This window comes from Macaca nemestrina, chromosome 5, assembly GCF_043159975.1.
Source record: "Macaca nemestrina isolate mMacNem1 chromosome 5, mMacNem.hap1, whole genome shotgun sequence".
Classification (NCBI taxonomy): domain Eukaryota; kingdom Metazoa; phylum Chordata; class Mammalia; order Primates; family Cercopithecidae; genus Macaca; species Macaca nemestrina.
Window position 1 is genome coordinate 133,095,205 of NC_092129.1, and position 14,351 is coordinate 133,109,555.

A 14,351-nucleotide genomic window follows, 5' to 3' on the forward strand; every position below is an offset into this window, starting at 1 on the left:
GAAGTGGGCTGCAGGCCCTTCCTGAAACCATGGTCCATGGCTCTGCCTTCACGGAACAGGCCGAGTCATGTCTCTGCTCAAGATCAAACCATCTGTTCTCAAATTAGAGGCAGCTCAGCCCATCCATGTATTGCTTTCCTTATATTCCACTTTATATTATTTAAGTTGTATTTTCATATGTTCCTATAGAATTTATTCACATTACCTGGCTAATAATCAATAGTTTGGGCTTTTTATATAACAGCTCTTCAGATATATTGCTGGTATGTGAACCTCAATCGATCTGCGTAGGGACAAATCAGAAGGTATTTATGCTGGTAGATCAGCTGCATTGCAGCACCTTACAGTTAAAAGTCCACCCCTCTACGAATGTTATGTTTTAGCCTTAAAAGAGTTAAGTTTGCTCACACTTCCTCTCGCATAAAATACTTAGTTTCTTTCTCAATATTAAATATTATTATAATTTTTTTTTACAACAGAAGTGTTCAGGACAGACATCACAAAACCATAATCCCAGATAAATGGTCCAAAAATGCGGTTAGGTCATCTTTGTATATCAATACTAAAAAAAAAGTTTGAGCCTTTGACCATGCCCATAGATGCCTAAGTTCTTCCACATCTTCATTTCTATAGTTTGACAAAACTAGAATACACAGTCTTAAGTGGGGGGAATATCATAAAAATTCATTACTTCAGTGTTTAACTTTTTCACGATTACTTGAAAATTCATAGCACAGCATCACTGTAACTTGCTAATCATGAAAGCTGTAAATTAATAATCATTGCCTCTCATAATGACTGCACCAGTGTCCATTTTTATTTATTCCTAATTTAATTCAATTGCAACTACCTGGCTGTAAGTTTGAGGTAGCTTCACAGTGGTTCCACCTGATGGAAGGAGTATGACTTAAAGTACCCTCTGCGGCATGAGACTAGGTCAAAATGAGAGGGAAATACAGTACCAAATATACCGTCTTCTCACCTGGCATACAAACTAAAAACAACCACCAACCAACCATTTCTTTAGTGATAAAAATACAGTTCTTTTGTGAGCATGGAAACAATACATGGAATCTATTTCTTTGCATGAAAAGTAGCATCAAGGGAAAAGGACTCAAATTCTGTTGCCACCTTTCGGTTAACCCGGGTAAGAATGTGCATAAATTCAAGCTTGTCGGCGTACTGTTGCAGCATGGCATAAAGTGACTGGATGAACCAGGAGTCATCCTTTAAATTTCGCCAAGAATAATAACCAGGTGCTGTGGAGTATGCATACAAGAAGTCGGCCTCCACTGGTATTTTACGACACGCCATGTCATCTCAACACCACTGTCTGTCTCAATGCCACAGTCCAGTTCTGTACCACAGCAGGCCTGAATAATGAAAAGTTTGGGTTTTCCAGTTAGACTTCTACAACAATCCCCTCTGAAAAAGCTTGTTATTTTTTTCAGGTCAACAGGTCCATTTGTTCCAAAACTTATTCCTTCTTCACTATGGCTCAGAAGCACACAAACAAAACTGCGCCTTTTGCTGTGATCTTCTCTAGAAACATTGTGCATCAATTCCACAATTTCTTCACATGTAAGATCGTTTTTATTCCTGACTTCATATTTCAAGTTTATGAATGTTTCCCTGAGGTTTGCTGCATCAACATCTGTACCAGACCGAGATCCCATTCCAGTGCTTTTATGAAAATTCTTATTATTAATTATTATACATAAACCCATCTCAGGATAATCCATTTTATAACTGTCGTCCAGGGATATTCCAGAGTCCACTGATTTGCTTCCATGTATGATCTTTGGTTCCAAACTTTTAATGGATTTTGAATCCACTGAGTTTTCAGTGTTCTCCGTGGATACCTTTATTAACTTCCATAACTGCCTCGCAGCAGCAGCCACCCCCTACGATCCGCGTCTGCCAAGAGAATTCTTAGAAATACAGAAAGGAGCAACCATGAGAACAGCAAGAATTCACAAAGAAATCAACATTTAATATTGAATGATGTGAGGCAGCTTATTTACCAGGAAATGAAAGATCTATGTGTGTCTTAGAGAGTGAAGGTAACATTACCATAGGAGGGAAAAGCATGAGCAAATATTTGAAGAACGACAAGTATTTTGTTGCAGTCAGACCTTAGATTATGAGGCCAGATATCAAACTTAAAAGATTGTAAGTAGATTTGCATGGCATGCTGAGTAATTTTTGTATGTCTTACAGACAGTAGGGAACAAGTAAAAGTCATTTACATACTGTATTTTTATAAGCATACCAGGAAGTAGAATGGGAGACGAACAGATTTGAAGAAACTGACAGGAAGCTATTGCACAAGTTTAGGTAAGAGGCAGTAGTAAATGGTGCTATTTAAGAAATATCCTTACAGTAGAACAATGTGCTGTGACCTGAGGATGAGGGAGAAAGAAAAAAGACAGAGCAAAGATGATTCAGAATTCTAACTTGGGAGAATAGGCGGAATGGGATGCCATCAGCTGTGACTGGGAATATGCAGAAGAAGCTGGTCTGAGACAGAAAATTGGTGACTTTGATTTTAGATACCCTAGGTTTTAACTGTCTGCAGAATATTCAGTAGTTAATTAGACAAAAGACTCTGGGCCTCAAAAGAAATGGCAGAACAGGAAATTTAGGTTTTTACATTAAAACCACAGAAGTAGATAAAGTGTGCCTGTAGAGAGGAGAAGGGAAAATGTTGAAATGATAAGGAACTACAAGTTTCTCTTTTTCTAAATGGAAAAGAATGCAGTTCTTTGTAAAAATTCACACTACACAAAAGTCATAATCTAACCATCTACCTTTCCATCTCACCCAGATATAATTCCATTCTTCATAAACAACGATGACTCAGTACCCATGTTTAATTAATTTTTTCTCGGATTGTGGAAGAAAAGACCCCTTACTAACAAGAAATTTGAGGTTCTAGAAACTGGAACCAAAAGTAAAGATAAACTCCAGTTTCAAGTGCCCCAGAAGTCTGAGTTTTATAAAATAGGAAGCTATTTCCCCTGCCCACCACTAATACAGAATTATTAATAATAAGTTCTGAGGGGCATCAAAAACAGAAAGAGATCATTTCTCTAACTGCATATGAAAAAAAGAATAACACATAGCTTCCTAGATATAAATATGAATTCAGACATTAGAAAGCTGTATTAATTTTTGCCAAACTTGTGGGAAAACATTAGGCAGCAAAAATCTTACTTTTCAAGAGTTGTCATAATTGCTTTTACCTCTGAGGCAAACTTGTCTGATAGTGGTCATGCCCTGCAAGGTCCTAGATGATGAAACCCCACCTAAATCTCTGACCTCAGCTCCTAACATCCTTCCTTGGTTACCCTCTGCAGCCTAGTTTGTCCTCTTTGTGTTGCTCTAACATGACAATTTCTTTACTGTTTTAGGACATGTTATTTCCACTACCAGAAATACCTTTCCCCAAATATATGCATGTTAGCCTGCTCAAATGTTAATAATCTCCTCAGACTTTCCTTGATACATTCTCTCTCTCACAGGTACATAACATACACACACATACACACACTCATACACTCCCTCACTCTCTTGCCCCTTACCCTTATGTCACTATTATTGCAAAATTCTGTTATAAAATGTTTGTTTGTTGTGTTTCTTGCCCACAAAACTGTAAGTGGCAATAGCATGAGGATAGCATCTTTGTCTTAATTCACTGTTGTATCCCCAGCCCCTTGGCTCATAACACAGGCTCACTGGAGAAGTTTTTGAAAGAATGAATGAAGAAATGAATGATAATTTATTGCATTTTAAACCTCAAATCTCCCTCCATGACTTTGTATGCACTATGGAAAAAATAGGTTTACATTTGTACAAAAATTAACAAAAACAGTTCTCGCCTCATTTTGCCTCTAACTTGTAGAATTTAGATATGTTCAACAATGAGCCCCAGTCTAAGTGAAGACAGACTTGGATATACAACTTCTGCATATACTCCTATGACAAAATAATTAAAATGCAAACTCACTGAAAAGTGAAATGGAACCCTCATTTGTTTTTTGTTACTGTGTATTTTCTTAATTAATAAATCCTAAAACTACCATATTGTATATAAGTCGGTGAATATTTTTAATATTAAGGAGGTGTCTTTACACTGAAAATGGTGGTGATCAGCTAATGATTAGTACTTTTAGAATCTATACAATGAAACCATACTAATATACACTCAGTTGCTGAGCTAACTTGCCTTTTCACATGATTTGGTTTTCTTGTTTGTATTCTTTCAACATTAATACAGCTAAAAATGCTATGCTGATCAATTTTTGGTTTAGTTGTTTGTTTTCAATAAGAGTAGTCATGACATCTATATATAACTAAATTAATTTAAATACATCTCAGTTTTCATTATTGATACATCAGTCCAATATTAATTCTGGTTCTCCAAGTATAATTAATATATATTATAGCCTCATGTGTTTTCTTGAGACCACTAAAAATGTGTAATGGGAAAAGTAATGAAAATTACCATCCCCTGACAACTTATTTTATGACAATCACAATAGAACATCTCCCAAATTTTTTTATTTTTATAATGTAAGTATTTTCAGCTTAAAAAATGATAAAACTCAAAAAAGTTATCTAACTTGTCCAAGTTTTTCAAAACTGGTAAATTCCCAAATTGATATCTTAAGAGTGTTAACTTAAGAAGGCTTACCTCTTTATATAATTATCATGATTTGTCAGGAGAGAAAATTGAGGCACAAATTAGAGAAATTGCTTACATGAAATGACAAGAAGGGTCAGTAATAAAACGAACTGACATTTGCTTTTCTCCTGTGGATTTCAAATCTGTATGCATATGTGTTCAAAAATGTCATGCTCATCTTCCTCATATGGGACATAAACTTTAAATAATTTTTCTGATAATCTTCCTGTGTAAATGCTATAACACCACATTTATAAGATGACTGTGTTGAATATGCCTCCTGTGTCACAGGAAGAGTAAAAGGTAACAAGAACTCATAGAATTTAGCTTCATCTGAGTATCATTCTAAAACTCAGAGCTAACCTGCCCCATCAGAAAGCATTCTCGCACCATCCTCAGAGATTTCAGAAAATAAAAGAGGAAAGTTAACATTTGTAGGGCAGGAGATTTTTTACTTGGACTTTTTTTTTTTTTTTTTTTTTTTTTAGAATGGTCTACAAAGGGGCAGAATGATTGTCTATTACTTGAATGTTCTTAAACTAAAGTGTCTCCCAGACAATTTTATGTGTTACCACATTAGTCTGCCCCATGTTTATACTCTAAGAAATATTTTTCCAAAAGCAGCCTGAGATAGAAGAGATTAGGAAAAGATAAAACTCTTCCTAGTCCCAGGATGTGCAAAGCCATACCTTTTTACCTCACACGGTCTCAGGAGAGGTTTCAGAACCATCAACTGTTTCTCCCTATCTCCCCAGCCAAATAGGCGGCGACAACAGAAACAGGCATGATGTACCTGCAATCTTTGCTCCTGTGTCATTACTGTTGTAAACAGTAGGAGGACAGAAAGTTCTTGTACATTGGAGTAAAAAAAGATGCAATTACAATTGAGCCAATGTAATCAACTGTGATTTTTAAAAAAACCTAGTAAGGTTTGGAAAGAATTCAATGTTAATTTTTTTTATTCTAAATGCAGTTTCAAATAAAGAATCTCATATGCTATATATACACAATTGCAGAAACAGAAAATGACCAACTCATGCTAACTTTCCAGAGAAGCTCAAGGAATTTTTGCTTCATTCGTAAAGACAACATGAATAGCATTTTTATAAATGATGGACACTAACATCAGAATCAAACCAAGGATGGTATTAGTTGAAAACTTCATAAATTTATTATTTAAATAATCCTGGTGGTAACACATGGAGGTTTGGAGATTAATATAAAATCTATTTTCTTCAAATTGTACATTTAATTTTAAGCACTATTTCATTTTCTCTCCTAGGAAGATAATTACAAGGCATATTATTCTCAATGGGTAAAACTAAAGTCCTTAACTGACTCTTTAAATTTATAAATAGTAAAATACTCCTTTGGAGTATACATTAAAATTAAAATTTTATAGCCAATCTTATGGCCAAACACAATTCTCTCAACTAAACAAAGAACCTTGGAGAAAAAGAGAAAATAATGTTTTTAAGGCCAAAAAACCCAAAAATATTTTGCTGAGAATGATGGTTTCCAGTTTCATCCATGTCCCTGCAAAGGTCATAAACTCATTCTTTTTTATGGCTGCATAGTATTCCATGGTGTATATGTGCCACATTTTCTTTATCCAGTCTATCATTGATGGGCATTTGGGTTAGTTCCATGTCTTTGCTATTGTGAACAGTGCCGCAATAAACTTACTTGTGCAAGTGTCTTTATAGTAGAATGATTAATAATCCTTTGGGTATATACCCAGTAGTGGGATTGCTGGGTCAAATGGTATTTCTGGTTCTAGATCCTTGAGAATCGCCACACTGTCTTCCACAATGGTTGAACTAATTTACACTCCCGCCAACAGTGTAAAAGCATTTCTATTTCTCCAGATCAGAAAACCAAACACTGCACGTTCTCACTCATAAGTGGGAGTTGAACAGTCAGAACACATGGACACAGGGAGGTAAACATCACACACTGGGGCCTGTTGGTGGTTGGGGGGCTAGGGCAGGGATAGCATTGGGAGAAATACCTAATGTAAATGACAGGTTGACGGGTGCAGTAAACCACCATGGCATGTGTATACCTATGTAACAAACCTGCACGTTCTGCACGTGTATCCCAGAACTTAAAGTACAATTTAAAAAAATTACAGAGAGGCTGATATATTTTAAAGAGTTAATTATAATTTCTATTACTTTTTTAAATAACAAATACACTTGTATGGGTCATGTACAATCTTTAAAATAAAATTAAATGTCATTTTAAAAGAAGTTGCATTTCATATTTTCAGAGCTTAGCAACATTTCTCTCTTAACAGTTCATTGAATGTTTTGATACAGTATTTGTAGAGTAAAATGCACAGTACAGTAATTATATAGAAAAAAAGACTTTTTAAAATGATAATCTACTCCACTTCAAAATTCCATTATTATAATGTCCCAAAACACTTTATTTGGTTAAATGTAATCATTTGCTGTGCAAACTATGCCTATCTTGTTTTTTAAAGAAAGAAAATTGCAGGCAGGCAGTAAAAAGGGATGGAGGGAGCGAAGGAAGAAAGAGAGGAAATAACTTAAAAAAACACAAACGCAGTGAGAAAATAGCAATACTAGGCACTTCTTTGTACTGGAATGGAAACATGTTCTGAAATGAGTTGTCGGAATTATATGACACGTGTGAGTGATGAATGATAAAAACCATTCCAATAGGATTCTTAAAACTGTCAAGTTTAGAATGCCACCAGAATTTTTTTTTAAGTATGAAAGCCATCTTGATGCAAAATTCAAATTGCAAGACTTCTTTTTTTATGTTTTTAAGTTTCACAATCCCTTGCTCCACTGCTGGTGACAGTTTTTCCTAATGTGAGACAGTGGTTTGTTGAAAATTTTTATTTTCTTCAGAAAAAAATTCTAAACTGAAGGAACTAAGTGACACCAGCAGCCTGCTTCCGTGGTATTATCTGGACTTTTGAAATAAAGGAGCCATTAATGGAAGCTCTGACAGGTGATAGAAACAGAGCAGTCATTAACAAAAACTTTGTCCAGAAGGTAACAGGGGGTGCTTTATTTTGCAGCCTCAAACAGTACTATTATGAGAAAAATGTACTAAATTAATTATTGATAAAATGCTGTGTTAAGGGAGTATTTTAAGCTCTACCTGTGATCAGAAGATACCTCCAGCTATTTTGAAGGTATGTGGAGCAAATTGCTGGCGGGGGCAGGGGGAGCAGGTTTAAAGTTGTGGTAAATTATACAGAACATGAAATTTGTCATTTTAATCATTCGTAGATGTATGGTTCAGTAGCATCAAGTACATTTGCATTGTGCAGCCACCACCATCATCCATTTCCAGAACTTTCTCGACTCCCCAAACTGAAACATTGTAGTCATTAAACAATAACTCCTCATTCCTCCTTCCCTCCAACTCCTGGCCACCACCCATTTTCTGTCTGTAAGGTTTGACTACTCCAGATACCACATCTAAATGGAATCATATACATACAAAATTGTCCTTTTGCATCTGGCTTATTTCATTCAGCATAGTGTCCTCCAAGTTCATCCACATTGTAGTATGTGTCAGGATTTCATTCCTTTTTAAAGTTATATAATATTCCATTGTATATAATACCACATCTGCTTATCCACTCATCCATCAATAGATATTTGGGTTGTTTCCACTTTTTGGCTGTTGTAAATAGCGCAGCTAGGAACATCTGTGTGAGAATATGTGTTCTAATTCCTGCTTTTATTTCTTTTGAGTACATACTCACAGTGGGATTGCTGCATCATGTTACAATTTCATGTTTAATTTTTAAAGAACTATCATATTAAACATATCAACATTCCATTTTTGATTGTTTATTTTCCAAAGTGGCTGCACCATTTTACATTCCCACCAGTAATGTGCAAGTGTTCTGATTTTCCCACTTCCTTACCCACGCTTCGTATTTTCTGGGTTTTTGTTTGTTTGTTTCATTTTGTTTTGATAAGAGCTACCTTAAAGGGTATGAAGTGGTATCTCATTGTCGTTTTGATCTGCATTTACTTAATCATTAGTGTTGTTGAGCATCTTTTCATGTGCTTATTGGTCATCTGTATGTCTAAAATCCTATTTCTCAACTGGGTTGCTTGGGATTTTTTTGTAGATTTGTAAGAGTTCTTGATATATTCTAGAGATTAACTCTTTATCAGCTATGAGCTGTAAATATTTTTTTCTCATTCCACAGGAAAAAAAAATCTGATAGTGTTCTCTGATAGACACAAATTTTTATGAAATACAATTTATCTATGTTTTGTCGTCGTTGCCTGTGCTTTTGGTGCAATCCAAAAATATATATATCATAGCCAAATCTAATGTCATGAAACTTTCCCCTGTTTTCTTTGAAGTTTTACCATTGTAGCTCTTGTATTTAGTTAGTTTGTTTTATATGGTGTTACATTTTAATTTTATATAGGGGTAAGGGTTCAACTTCATTATTTCACATGTGAGTATCTAGTTTTCCCAATATCATTTGTTGAAAGATTGCCCTTATCCCATTAAATGGTCTTGGCACCCTTGTTGGAAATCATTTGCCCATCTGTGTGAGAGCTTATTCCTCAACTCTCTCTTCTTTTCCTTTGGTCTATATGTCTGTCATGATGCCAGTACCACCTTGTTTTGATTACTGTAGCTTTGTAAGTTTTGAATCAGGAAATATGATGCCTTCAACTTTGTTCTTTTTGAAGACTGTTTTGACTATTCAGAGTACCTTGAGATTTTACATGAATTCTAGGATGAATTTTTCTATTTCTGCCACAAACATCATTGAGATTTTCATAGGGATTGTGCTGAATCTATAGATCACTTTGGGTATTATTGACACCTCAAAAATACTGTTGGCCAATCCATAAATACTGATATTGTGAAGTGAATTCACTATGCACTTGTAACCAACTTGTCTGAGTCCAGTGAGACAGAACACTCATACACATAACAAGTTACATAAGGCAGGTTTATTATTACTTACAAATAGGCAGGAAGGGACAACAGAAGACTAGGATTCATTACAACCCAGCCTCCAAGGCTCAGGAAAGCCACCTAGGGTAAGATGGAATCTTGTCAGAACATAATCCTTTTGTACCACAGCTGAGAGGCCCAGGAGAGTAGTTCATCTCTGGCTTTAAACTCTAAGGGTAATAGAATTTGCGAGGCTAAAACATTGAAGGACATCCTGTTTCTAGAGGAGGCTGGCACAGGGCCTGTACTATTCCAGTCACTTCCTCCTCTATTCGTGTGTTGCATCCCAGTACATTCTACAGTTATTCTTGAGAACTACAAGTGAGAATAGTGGAAGAACTGGGTTGGTTCAAGGCTGCCTGGAGAAGTTTCCTGTGGATATCTTTCCATTTATTTACACCTTCTTTAATTTTTTTCAGAATTGTTTTGTAATTTTCAGTATACAGTCTTTTGACTTCTTGGCTAAGTTTATTCCTGAGTATTCTTTTTGATACCATTGAAATGGAATTGTTTTCTTAATTTCCTTTTGGTATTGTTCCTTTTTGGTGTATATGAATTTAACTGAATTTTTGCATGTTAATTTTGTGTCTTGAAAGTTTACTGAACTTATTTGTTAGTTCTATCAGGTTTTATTATGTGTGTGTTGTATTTTTAGGGTGCTCCACATGTAAGACGATGTCACCTTATTATATAATTTTATTCTTCCTTCCAATTTAGATGCCTTTTATTTATTTTTCTTGTCTAACTTCTCTGATTAGGTCTTCCAATACTATGTTGAGTAGAAGTGGCAAGGGTGGGCAACTTTGCATTTTTCCTGATGTCAGGAAAAAAGCTTTCAGTTTCTCCTCACTGAGTATGATGTTAACTCTAAGCTTTTCATATATAGCCTTTGTTATGCTGAAGTAGTTTCCTTCTATTCTTAGATTTTTAAATTTTTAAATACAAGGGAATTAAATTTTGTCAAATGCTTTTTTAAATGAATAACAATATTTACTTGTTGTCTTCATTTTGGTTATGGTTCATATTACACTGATTAGTTTTAGTATGTTGAACTATTGTTGCAGTCCAGGAATGAATCCCACTTGGTCATGCTGTATAATCCTTTGACGTGAATTTAGTGTGCTAGTATTTTGTGCAGATTTTTGCATCAATATTTATAGAAGTGTTGCTCTGTAGTTTGTTTTCCTGATGTGTCTTTTTTTGCTTTAGAATCAGGGTAATTCTTTTTAGATAATTATTTTAGTAGCAGCTCTTTCTTATAATGTTTGTAATAAAATGTTTGAATGTATATAATAATATATATATAAGTAATTATATAAGTAGTTTTCTTCTTTTTTTTTTTTTTCCAGACAAGGTCTCACTCTCTCAGCCAGGCTGGAGTCCAGTAGCACTATCTCGGCTCACTGCAAACTCCACCTCCCAGGCTAAAGTCATCCTCCCACCTCAGCCTCCCAAGTAGCTGGGACTACAGGTATGCACCACCACGCCTGGCTAATTCTTGTGTTTTTTCTAGAGATGTGGTCTTGCCATGGTGCCCAGGCTGGTCTTGAACTCCTGAGCTCAAGTGATACGACCACCTCAGCCTTCCAAAGTGTAGGGATTACAGGCATGAACCACTGCACCTAGCAGTGGTATTATTTTCTAAATTTATTTCATTTTATTATATTTAGATAGCTAACACAAACTAACCATGGAAATTGTAAGGGAACTGACAATATGATTTAATGCCCAAAGATGTGGGACCCTTACTGCTGACTTAATTCTCTAGAAATGGCCAAATTTCCAAATGCCTAATCAGATATAGTTGTAGGTAAAACAATTAAATTAATAAAGTTTACTTTATATCTTCTCTCTCTCTCTCTCTCTCTCTCTCTCTCTCTCTCTCTCTCTCTCATCTCTTAACAAAAAAAAATCCTTCTCCTTTTCAGAGGCTCTCTCATCTGCTTTGTCTCAATCAGTTACCTGGGAGCCTCAGGGTTCCAGTCCCACATCTGCTAGGTCCCTAAGAACTTGTTGGGAAATTGTTGGCTGTATCATCCTTCCCAGAGATATTTTTTACAGTCTTTGTGTTGGCAAAGAACGTGAACAGGCACTTCTCAAAAAAAGACATACAAGCAGCCAACAAGCATACGAAAAAATGCTCAACATTACTAGTCGTTCTAGAAATGCAAATCAAAACTACAATGAGATACCATCTCACACCAGTCAAAATGACCTTTATTTTAAGAGTCTAAAAATAACAGATATTGTTGAGGTTGCAGAGAAAAGGAAAAGTGTATACATTGTTGGGAATGCAAATTAGTTCAGCCACTATGGAAAGCAGTTTAGGATTTCTCAAAGAACTGAAAATAGAATTACCATTCCAGCCAGCAATCCCATTACTGAGTATATATTCTGTATATGTGGGATTGCTGGGTATATACCTAAAGTAAAATAAATTGTTATACCAAAAAGACACCTGCATGCATATGCTTATTGCAGCACTCATCATAATAGCAAAGACACGGAATCAACCCAGGTGTCTATCAATGGTGTTACACATGTGCTATACAATTCTATGCAGACATTAAAAAAGAATGAAATAATGTCCCTTGCACCAACATGGGTGCAGCTAGAGGCCATTATCCAAGGCAAATTAATACAGAGACAAAACCAAATACTGCATGTTTTCACTTACAAGTGGGAGCTAAACATTAGGTACAGGTGAACATAAAGACAGAAACAATAGACAATGTGGGACAATAGATATTCTGGGAAATATTGTAAATAATTCACGGAGTGACAGAAACGAAGAAACAGAAAAAGAATCTGTATAAATCTCAAATGCACAGAAAGTTATTTCCACCTAAAAATACTTTTTGGCAATTCATGAAGATAAGAGAAATATTAAAGGTTTTGTTGTTAATTTCTATCATTAACTTTATCAAAATTTATTGACTTTTCAACTCTGTTGTATTTTGGATAGCGTCTTTTTGTTTCCTAATCTCTCATTAATTTCATTTTTTCTACTATCATTACCACATGGATATTTATTGAACACATACTATGTCACAATAATGTTGAAGAGTTGTGTAGATTATCTAGTGACAAATAGGTTTGGCCTCTTTGGTGAAAAATCTTACAATCAAGTTATGGTATACATTAACACAAGAAGACATGAAGGTTGGGGTGTGCAAGTGACAATTATAGTAATCCTTTTCTGAACCCGTGATTTTTTTATGCATTTAAAATTATAAAAATATGATATTTTGTTGTAAATTATTTTACTATGTCAATTGCCTGTCAGTGGGTTAATACCATGTGAAAAATAACATATTGGTAAGTAAAAAGAAAACTATCTTTGTAAAGTTTTATTTCTAAAGAACATGAGCAGAATTTTTGTCATTTGAGAACTGAAATACTGGAAAAAACTTTCCCAAACGCCCACACTATCAAATTTAGTTAAGAATGAACATGTTTAAAATATAATCTGGATGATATTTGCCTTTTCTCATAATCTAGAAGGTAAAAATTGTTCAACAAAGAGAAATGTTTATAAATTTCCTGCAGTTGCCTCCAAAAATTGTGCATGTAAAAATATTTTGCTATACAGCTAAAAGTAAAGGGCTTATCATTTTAACCCAATAAAAGTTCTAGCTGTTTTCAGGGAAGTAGTATCATAGGAATGTGAAGAGAGTATTTAGGGTGTCCTCTTGAGACTTTTTGATAATTCTTAAAATTAAAATAACCTGCTAGAGATAGTCTCCAGTTTTTGACATTTTACCACAACCTGTTTCAGAATTATAATAATTCAACCTCTTAATTGGAAAGATAAAAATTTAAAGTTCAGGGTTGCTGACTCTAAAATATCACACAGCCAGACAGTATCAGTGCTGAAACTCAAATCTAAATGTTCCAGTTCAGAACTTTTCTCATTATACCCATCTATCTTCTGCACATTTAGAACTGATATTCATCTTCATTAGTATACAGGCTTAAGGAGGAGAAAATTGCACATTGATAGCAAATTGATAATTGAAATGTACACATTGATAGTATACTTATCATTAATTTTTCAAAAATGTCAAAGATCATAAAGGAAGATTCTGCTTTATACATAATCTATCTCTTTGCTGCTGAGCGTTTGAAGACTTTTTAGAGAAAGTCTTCAGTGCTGTCAACAGAAGATAACGTATTAGCCTGTGATCTGAATGATGTTTAAAATATTCTCTCCAATAGTATGCCATTTGAAGTATCTTTTTAATTTAAGCAGGAAGTGTAGGCAACTACAATTTTTAGAGGAAGTAATTTCTTTTTTAACCTAGTTTACTGTTATTTCAGCTGTTTCAATTCAGCTTAGCAAATATTCATTGAGTGCATGTTTTATAAGAATTCCAAAGATGAACATGACACAATTTTAGATCACAAATTTATCAGCAGCTAAGAAACAATTATATATATAAATATATATAATATATATGTGCATACATATGATGACATCAGTCTTTCTGATCTCTTCTGAGAGTAATACAAATTTTAATGAGTTTTAAAATATGGAAATAGGTGATAGAATTATTTTAAGCTCTAATAGGGTAAATATTGGCGGCTGTAAGCCACGTAAGCTAAAGCTCTTTGAATCCTCACTAATTTTAAAAAGTATGAAAAGGTTCTGAAACCAAAAAGTTTGAAAACCACTGCCTTAAGGCAT

At 34.7% G+C, this 14,351-nt stretch overlaps 1 pseudogene; it reads right to left on the reverse strand.

Moving 5' to 3' along the window:
• Positions 1-459: 459 nt before the first annotated feature.
• Positions 460-14,351, reverse strand: part of LOC105490939 (caspase-3-like) — a 29,860-nt pseudogene continuing 15,968 nt past the window's right edge.